Genomic DNA, 10,655 nt, shown 5'->3' on the forward strand with positions numbered 1-10,655 from the left:
AGTAAGCACTTTACAGTATGTCATATCCAAATTGCCAACATTGCTAGTCTTGTGCTTTGGAGCCATTATTAAGTAAAATAAGGGTTACTTGAATGTGAGGACTGCAATACCAGGACAGTCCATCTGATAACCAAAGTGGCTGCTAAGTTACTACCAGGCAGGTAGTGTATACATTGTAAATACACTGGACAAAAGGAAGATTCCTGTCCTAGGCAGGATGGAGTAGGACAACATGCAATTACATCACAATTACTCAAAGCAACATGCAATTTAAAACTTAAGAATTATTAATTTCTGAAATTTCCATTTATATCTCAAGACTGCAGTTGTCCTCAGGTAACTGAAATCGTGGAAAGCAAAACTCCAGGTAAGAGGGGACTGCTATCATTGACAACTGCTATCATTGACAGATATAGCACCAACATGCCCTGACTTTCTCCTTCTTGTTGATAACACAGTGGTGTTTCTGGGTTTCTTTCTTTTTAAAACTACCCTTCTTCCTAACCCTCAAAGAAGGGGAGGTGGGTCCATAAATCTGCCTTTGAAAGCTAAGACCAAAACCAGGCAGGACAAAAGTGTTCACCTTTGCAGGTCTCATGTAACTCGACTAGAGAGGCATTTCTTTGGTAATGACCTGAATGCTGTTTGGTAGTCAGATATTCAATGTAACGAAAGCAAAAGAAGAGGCCTAGGAGTCAGCATTCACCCCTGTCTGCTTAGTGGAGTAAGCCTGGCTAAGCCGCAGAAACTCTGGGTATCTGTAAAATAAAGAAGGTAAATTACCATTCGTAAGGCTGTCCCAGCTCACATCTAGAGTTCCCTGACCAGCTGCCAGCATGGACTCTACTAGGCACTTTTGAATAAACAATGCAACATCTCTGCTATTGTTAAATTACAATGGGGAGGCCTCCAGGATGATGAGAAAATAGTTTTGTTTTGTTTTTTTAAATGAAACCTCTCATCGATTACAGGAGACACTTAATAAGTCTAAAAGTAGACTAAAAGGATTAAGTATACAAGTCAAAATATGATTTCCGTGGACTAAGTGAATTGCTAAAATATCATGACATATCTAAAGTCAAGTGAAGAAGCTGGACAGCATTTCATTTATTAAGATGCTTAAGATTTATAAAGGGGGTGATACATTTGGCAAGATCCCCAGGTTCTTGGAAAGAATCAGCAGCACCACAAAGACATCCCAAGGAGTTTGCTGCAATTAATTTAGCAGAACTGCTCCTAAGAGGTTAACAAAGCTGTGTAACTTTTTAATTCACATCCATTTCTCACCCACATTCAATGAGGGGAGGGGTGGGAAGCTCTCAAAGCTTCAAATGAGATAATCCTTTAAAGTTGTCTCTAGAGCCAGCAGGCAGCAGCAGCAGCAAAGTATTTCAATGGAGCTCTACTGAAAAAGACTGTCAAGTGAACTTTCAAGTGCTCAGGATTCCCACCTTGCAATCAAGAAGTTCAAGCTTCTAAATACTGAATAGAATACAAAAGTCCAAAGAAGTGCTGGCATATGAGGCATCTAAGCCATAAAAATTTTTTATTAATTTCTTACATTTTTAATCAGGTATCATCACAGAGCAGAAGGAAAAAAGAATTTGCAGGAAATTATTTGGGGTGGCCTGAATTTTTTTATTTAATCTCAAACACTGTTATGTCCTCTCAGTATCAAAATCAATATAATTATTGACTAGACAATATCTCCTTTAGTTGTCTATGCTATTGATTGATGCAGAACTTTAATCCAAAAATCAAATTGTTATTTTAGACTGGACATTGACTTTCTTGCTTCCTTTAGCAGCTGCTGATCAGGAAGCCCCACAAGGGCATATTATAATCTGTTAAAGTATAAGAAACAGGACAAACCATCAACTCCACTGTAAAAGTAGACAGATGTAGTGTAAAAACCAATAAGTGTGTGCACTTCCTTGTGTGTATGTTATCTTTCAATTGCAAGTTCAAAAACACCAAGAAAACAGAACATTGTTCTCATATGTAACATATTGCCTTATATCAATTTGACAAAATTATACTTACATATGAAAATTCCTACTAGTTTTGCCAACAGGTTATAAACAAGAATAATGAAGAGAAATGCAGATGTGAAGTCAGAAGCAAGGGAAAATAGACATCATTACTAAAAATGAAAAAAATGTACACTTAAGATTCCCCGTTTCTTAGTTTCAACTCCAGATAAAGAAAATAAAACAATAAAATCTTTTATTGAGCTAGTGAATCGGGATCACAACCCTAAAACCTCTAATGAAACTTAATCTCTTAATTTCCCTGCATTAAATGGAACCAAAAGAACAGTGGGGATGAACATGTGTTTATGGAGGACCATAATATATCTGGTAGAGTGGGAAACGCTAAGGATACAGGGCTGAAGTAAGACAACACCTGGTCTGATCTAGTGGGTTTAGCAGTCAGGAAAACAGAAGAATGCAAGTTAGCCAGCACTACTACAACAAAAGGCATGCAGATTTGTAAAATGCATGGTTTTATTTTACAATAAAACAATAAAAGATGAGATATGTACCCAAAGGAGAACTAATAAATGAAATTCACCAACTAATGGAGTTCTGACCTTTCATCTCAATTGACAGTCATCTTTTTCTTATGGGTGTCTTTCATTCTACTTTTTCTGTTTAATTTTCTTACATTAATCTTTGACTTTCTCATCTTCCAGACTTGTTTCAAAGTCAGGCCTTTCTTGCTTTCCGACACTCATATCTAGGCAGGTTAATTGTTCCCCTTGTAGCACCGAACAAATATAAGTGACCTTTATAGAAAGGGTTTACCTGGCTTCCTATTACCTGATCTTCCCCCACAACTGTCACTCAGTGAGTCTGAATTGCTATTCATTATTTCATTTACATGTATCACCCTAGATTCAATTACTTTTCACACTCTGTCCCTCTTATTGTCATTTACAAATTTATTTTTTTTAACTGTTAGCATTCATTTAATTCAATAAAGCAGAATGCCTGGCAAATTCCACCTTGAAAACCTCCGGACATGGCCTGAATTCCATTCCTGTATTTAGTTGATCCTCTGAATTCATTTTGTTACACAGAGACTTTTCAAGGGGGTGAATGTGAAGGATGGGGTGGCTTTGTATTCAGACAGACCAAGGCCCCTTTATTTTCCTGACCTTGTACAAGCTGTATGGGATTTGAGGTACTGAGAAGAATTGGTAACTTGCCTAACTTTGTTGGTCTTAAGCTCAGAGGTGTGGTGGGGTAAATTAGACAATGCATTTGGCCTGCGGTCGTGCACACCTCAATGACTACTGGTTATCTCAAAGGGCATATTTGGGGATGAATGCAAACTTCCCACTTCTGTGGGAATATTCCTTCTACCTGGGCTTTCTCTTAAGCAATCAATCTCTTCCCCCCTTGTAATCTTGAAAAACCATCCCCACTGTAGCCAGTTTTTCTGACCCACGGTTCTTACCTCTGCTCACAGCAACCCAACTTTACAGCTTCTGTCCTTGCTGTGCTGATAAATATCTGTTGGGTTTGTTTAACTCTCACTGCTACATAAAATGCTGCTTTTCTGCCTTGGTCTTGTTTGCTGACCCTCCTTGTCTAGTTGCCCTTTAGAGGGTGACATTCATAAAGGGCCTGCCTTGGGTTCCCTCATCTCCTTGGTGGCAATTGAGGCAACATAGTTCCCACCACTTTAAAAGACAGTGGTGCTTCCAGCACCTGTGCCCCAGTCACTACACCCAACTTTCCTGGCAATCCACCCACTCAAGACCCTCAAACTCGGCACCGCCAAGTCAGAATGTGTATCTTTCCTCCAACACGGACAGACCATGCCTATAACACCAAACCCAAGCCGCTCTGCCTAAAACAAAGTTCAGAGTCAACATGGGTCCCTCACTCTTTCTTTGAATCCCTTTAATCCATGTCCTTGATTCAGGCCCTAATTAAAGGAAAGAGGTTGTCCAGGTCCTCTCGAAAGAATCTATTGGTTCCAACCCACCATCCCTCTATCAACCCCAATTCTACTTTGAGAGGTTTTTAGTGGTTCTTTTGCTTGTCTTTGCCAGGCCGTCTAACTACAAACAGCTTCACAAAACCTGGAAGGCAACATCTAGTTCTTTGGAGGTGCATCCCACAAGGCCTGTGCCATTTAATTCTCTATTAGTTATCATTCCTTGGCTAAAAATAATAGTAATAAGCTTAAACAAGCATAAGCCTGGAGAACACACAAGAAGGCCACAATGGTAGCCCACAGAAGCCAGGATTTGGCACACGACTGACCTCTAGGAAAATCTGTGTCAAGAATCTATGAAGTCATTTCTCTCTATATTGTGTTTGTGTCTTATTTTCTCTCTCTTCAAATCATTTTTCTGTGTTTTCTAGTTCATATGGCAGGACGTGGTTTAGAGTATTTCTTATGAGTTGAGATGTATCCCACACACACATACACACACACATACACACACACACACAAAAGAAAAAACATATTCATACTAGAATCTTAAACCCTAACACATTATTTAGAGAGAGGGTCTTTACAGAAGTAATTTAAAATAAGATCATCAGGATGGGCCCTAACCAAGTGTGACTGGTATCACAAAAAGGGGAAATTTGCACAGAGATAGAACTATACTGGGAAGACAACGTGAAGAGACACAGGAGAAAATGACCACCTACAAGCCAAGGAAAGGGGTCTAGAACAGATCACTCCCTCACAGCCCTAAGAAGGAATCTACTGGACCAACACTTTGATTTCAGCCCAAGCACCCAAGTCTGCTACTCAGAGAAACAGGGTCTCTCATTTGTTCATTTCTCCCCCCTCCCCATCTCTTTCTCCTTTCCTTCCTCCTCCCTCTCAACACCAGTTCCTAGGAAGAGATTCTGTCAGTTTGGGATTGGTGTTCAAGCTAGTCCAATCCACTGAAGCTGGGGATCAGGCTCCCTGAGCCATGGCTGTGGGGATAAGGAATTGGGATAGGGCGTGCAGAGAAGTGCATCCTCAGGAGGTGTAAAATCTCATGACTTTTGGACACTATTCCAACAAATTACTGTTGTTGTGTTATGGCAAAGACTGTTTTGCTGTCAGTTTAATTGCTGGTCCACATTTATGCAGAAACACTTCTAAGAAGTTCTAGAGTCACCCCCACTGTCAGTGACTGATTCTCCTATGATGACCATAACTAGGTGGTGGCTAGGCTTTAAAATTTTATGAAATTTTACAGTCAATAATATTGAATAGTTGAGTGTTCCTAAGAAAAATTCCAAAAACAACTTTTTCACAAAAGTCTTTAACATAGTCCCCAGATGAACTACGGAGAAAATGAGGTCAAACAAATGATTTGAAGAAAAAAGAATACAAGTGAATGTTTACTTGGAGGGCCAAAGCACTATTAAAGATAAAATCCCATCTTCCCTTTATGAATTTAATATAAAAAATTCTTTCAAATATTCTCTCACACGGAGCACAGTGGTGCAGCATGTCTGGAATCCCAGTGATTCAGGAGACTGAAGCAGGAGGACAGCAAGCTCAAGGCCAGTCTCAAAATAAAAAAATAGAAAGGGCTGGGGATGTTGCTGGGTGGCAGAATGCCCTGGGTTCAGTCCCCAGGACCAAAACAACAACTCTCCAGAGACACTTCCCCAAAGTACAAAGATTTTTGTCTTCCCACCCACTCCACCTATGAAAGCAGATAAAATGAAAAGGTATGACAGAGTATGCCTGCTTCTGAAAAACAAAGTAGCAGGAAATGAATAGTGCTCAGTAGCAGAGGTATTTCTCCCTAGCAGGCAGCTTGGAAATGAATAGGGCATCCTAGTTGCAGCAATGACCAAGAGACACCAGGCACTAGGTGGACAGACAGCTGGGATACTGGACACCCTGCAAGTGTGTGACAGTACACTGCCCTACATCCTGAGAGATTACTGATTTAAAAAATTTTTAAACCTTTTTCACGTAATTTTTTTCCACCGAAAAAATACAACATTCATGCTTGACTTTAATGTGCATCAAAATATCCAGGAATAGGGCTGAAATTGAAATCCAAAGACCACTCTAATCTTGGTTTAGACCATTATCGGGAATTGTTCACCATTTCTGAAAGTCACATTACTGCCCACACCACCCCTCACAGAATTTGAGTCAGTAGGCTTCTTGTCCTGGTAACTCCACATACACATAGCACCTGCTAGGAAGTAAAGTTTTGCCTGAGCAGTGAATATGAAGAGTTATAAAATCCCTTTGTTTTTCTTGATCTTACAGTTAGGGTGTTATCTTACAGTTAGATATGTTGTCTATGAAATTCCCATTTCAGAATAGAAAGGGCTATTACTAAATATTTGTGACGAGTGAGAAGCCCCGATGAAAGGCTGTGATGATTTCAGCTGAGCCATCTGCCCGCCTCAACTCATCCAATTGCTAAGAATTCCCAGCACACCAGTATACATGAAATTGCCTTCCACCTTCCTGGAAACCCCTGTTTACCTTTCTTCTAAGTACTACTAAAAACCATGCCTAAACATGGACCCCTTCTCCACCATGTTTCAGATGTAGATTTGCCAACTAGATTAAAACAACATCCCACTTTTCCTCATCCCTGTAGCAGGGTAGCTAAATCCTGCCTGCGATCCCTCCAGGACAGCAGCCTCACACCCTAAGGACCACAGTGAAGATGAAATTACAGCCAATGACCCTCTACACATTTCTTTTTAATTCAGGTCACCCCTGGGTTTTCAATCATTGGACTGTAAAAAGAGCAGGAGTTAAAAAGCCAGAGCTTAGAGTCTAACTCTCCATCAAATTCCCCATTGGGATCAAGATCACCTGCTCTATGTGTGCCCAAGTTTATCCAGCAATAAAACTGAGATCTGATGTATCTCTTACCTCTCCACACGGTGCACATTGTCAAAAACATTTTGATCTACAATTCTGTTATATATTTTTGTTGAACACAAATTCTATACAATGTAGTCTTTTATGTTTACCTTTACCATATAAAAAATATTTGAAGCTTTATAGCCTTTTCTTTCTTATATGATAAATGCAGGAATAATGGTGCTAGTAAAATTAGAATTGGCTTATCTAACCAAGTATGTAACCTAGATACTTGAGAAACCTCTAGTTTCTCATTGAGAGCTTAAGATACCTGGAGATTATCAAATGACAGATGCTCATTTGGGTCCAATCTGATCTCAAGGTAGGGCCTCCTATTGGGTCAGGTTAGTGCCTGTAGAAGGGACCAGAAAGTAACTTTCCAGAGCCACCTGCATGTGTTGATTGGCACTGAGAGAACTCAGGAGACCCAGAAAACAGGAATTTAAAATGAAGCAATACTGAGTGTTCTGAAGTTCTCTGCTGCCTGCCTTCTTTCAATCCAAATTAACAACCAAAAAAAAAAAATGAAGGAGTTTCTTTCCAAGTGCTTTTTAACTGACTTTTAAATTCAAGAGAATATTGCAAAGCAGAATCAATTCAGTCCATCTTTGTTTGGTCTAAACCATTTGTTTCTTAAAATTACTGTAACATTCAATGGAAAAACAATTTTGGTACTTCTTAAAAATTCAGAGTTTTACTTTTGTTATTTAATAAACAGAGAATGCAGACACTTTGATCTTAATATCATTATCAGAATTCACTATTTGGCAATTATAAGTATAGAAAGCTTTAATCTATGAGAGGGGATATTATTATTTAAAATAACCCTAAGTTCCAAGGTTTCAAATGATCTTTTGAAAATTTAATCCATAAAATTTGCCACATCATCCTCCAAAACAACATGTCTGCATATATCACTGTGTCTAAATACAATATCTACTTGGAAAGAGCTACCTCAGCTTCTAAATCATTTGTCAATCATCTGAAAGTATTTTCTCATAATGATCACGAAAGCATTAAATTCAACAGAAGACAAAGGATCCTGTACTAACGTCACATGCCTTTATTTACCTCCTGTTGCCACCATGTTGGGGTTCAGTCCAGAGGCTCAGGTACACCAGATAAGAGCTCCACTCGGAGCTCCAGCTCAAACCCTTTGTTAACTTCCTAAGGGACTAAATGTCAAAATGGAATTTAGATTAACTGGTAAGGAACAAATATAAAACCTGGTTTTCAAATCAAAAATCACTAATCTCAGAACTTCTTTCAAAAGTAAAACTACCAGGATGGTTGGGCATCTTTTGATTACACTCCTTGGCCTGACTTCATTTAAGTAACTCTTTCATTTGAACATTAGCCACCACATCCATTGTTATTTTAAAAATCTGTTCAGCTAAATTCTCCAGTTTTATGTGCTCAATCCCAAGGCAAACCCACCCAGATCACACAGGATATTCAAAACATTCCTGGCAATCTGCTGGAAGCCCTTTAACCTCTTGTTAAGCATCAGCTCCATCCCCTGCATTTGTGCTGCTCTCTTGACTGCACCTGTCACGCAGAAAAACACATAAGAGGAACGCTGTTTTTAAAAATTACCCCTAGGCAACTCTAAAATAATGACCTGCTGACTGTGGGGGGTTTTCTTAAATCAGGCAATAATAGTACAAAAACTAAGGAATTCATGGACTTTTTTTTTTTTTTTTTTTTGTACTGGGGATTGATCCCAGAGGCACTTAACCAATAAGCCACATTCCCAGCCCTTTTTATATTTTATTTTGATACAGGGTTTCACTAAGTTACTGAGGCTGGCTTTGAACTTGTGATCCTCCTGACTTAGCTTTCCAAACTGCTGGGATTACACAGCACCTGGCAGAATTCATGGATTTTAGCAGCAAAAACAAAAACCAAGGTTGAAAAAAGTAAAATTAAAGCATGTGCTTTTTACTTTTTTGTTGTTGGTGGTGGTGGTGCTGCTGCTGCTGGGGATTGAACCAAGGGCCTTGTACATACAAGGCAAGCTCTCTATCAACTGAGTTATATCCCCAGCCCTGTGCTTACTTTTTTAGCGAAAGAGCTATAACAAAACTGGGCTACAGCATAAATAGTGTGTCATGATTTCTTAGAACTACAGCAAGACAGCATGATGCATGTATTGAAAAATAATAACCAAGAAATAAGTTGGAATTTTTCAAATGTGAAGATGAAATATCAGGTTTGTTTAAAATTTGAAGTCATTATTGATTTTCAAGAAGATACAGAGAACTGTACAGGTAGTTCCCATTCACCTTCAGCCTCTCCCAAAGTTAACAACTTATAAAACTATAGTAGAATAAAACCAGGAAAAAGACAATGGCACACTCTGCACACATGTTTCACCAGTTACATATGAATTTGTGTCACTCTGGAACCAGCCCCCAATCAATATAAACTCACCACAAGACTTTTGCAGGCTACATTTATAAGGAAATGCCTACCTGGTCCTCAACTTCTGACAACCACTAATCTGATCTCTAGCTCTAGAACTGTTTTTTCATGAATTTTCTATAAATGGAATAATGTAGCATGCTTCCTTTTGACCTCAGTTTTTCCCTTCATGCAGCATACTTTGAGACTGTTCCAAGTTGTTCTGTCCATCAGTAGTTTGTTTCTTTTTATTACAGAATATTGTTTATTCAATGGTATGGATGTGTCCTAGTTTGTTCAACCACCAGAGGAAGGACATCTGGGTGCTTTCCAGTTTAGGGACTACTAAAAATGACATTATGAACACATATACAAGTTTTCATCTCTCTGGGATTATATGTCTGAGAGTTCTGGGTCATATGGCAATTCCACTTTTAGTTTTAGATAAAAGCGCCAAACTGTTTACCAACAATAGAGACATAATTTAGCTTTTCAATATCCTCACCAGCATTTGGTGTTGTCGTTATCTGTTTCAGCCACTCTGAGCAGTATGTGGTAATATCTCATTAGGATTTTAATTTGCATTTCTCTGGTGGCAGAATGATGTTAGACATCTTCATATGCTCATCGGCCATCTGCGTGTCCTCTCCAGTGTCTTTTAGATGAATTGTGTTTTGACATCAAGTCTAAGAACTTTTTTGCCTGGTCCCGGATCCTAAACATTTTCTCCTTAATGTTTTTCCTTTAAGTTTTAAGGCATTGTGTTTTATATTTAAGTCCACGATCCATTTGAGCTAATTTCTGCATATGGTATGAGGCTAAGGTTACATTCATCTTCTACCTATGGATATTTTAATTGCTACAGCATCATTTATTGAAAAGGTTTCCCCCTCTCCCTCCTCTTTATCCCCCTCCTCCTCTATCTCCACCCCTAAATTGTTTTTGTTCCTTTGTCAAAACTGAGAATATTTTAGACAGTCTAATTCTAATTGTTCCATTTTGTTCCACGGGTCTATTTCTACCCATCCCCTAGTACCACAATGTTGGGATTATTTGTAGCAAAATCTGATCAGCGTTAACATTGGGAAGAGTAAGTAATTACTTACATTTCATTTTTATTTTTCCATATTTTGGGGAAGTACTGGGGATTGAACTCAGGGGCAATCAATCACTGAGACACACTTAGAGACAGGGTCTCACTGAGTTGCTTAGCGCCTTGCTTTTGCTGAGGCTAGCTTTGAACTCGTGATCCTCCTGACTCAGCCTCGTGAGCTGCTAGGTGTGTGCCACCATGCCTGGCCTCCATGTTGTTTTTATTGATTATATGACCTTTCTCCTTTCACATTTTTAATTAATTAATTAATTAATTTTGGTGCCCGGATTGA

The sequence above is a fragment of the Marmota monax genome, unplaced genomic scaffold (genome assembly GCF_021218885.2).
Source record: "Marmota monax isolate L192 unplaced genomic scaffold, Marmota_monax_Labrador192_F-V1.1 WCK01_AAM20220418_F8-fsc00030, whole genome shotgun sequence".
NCBI classification, from domain to species: domain Eukaryota; kingdom Metazoa; phylum Chordata; class Mammalia; order Rodentia; family Sciuridae; genus Marmota; species Marmota monax.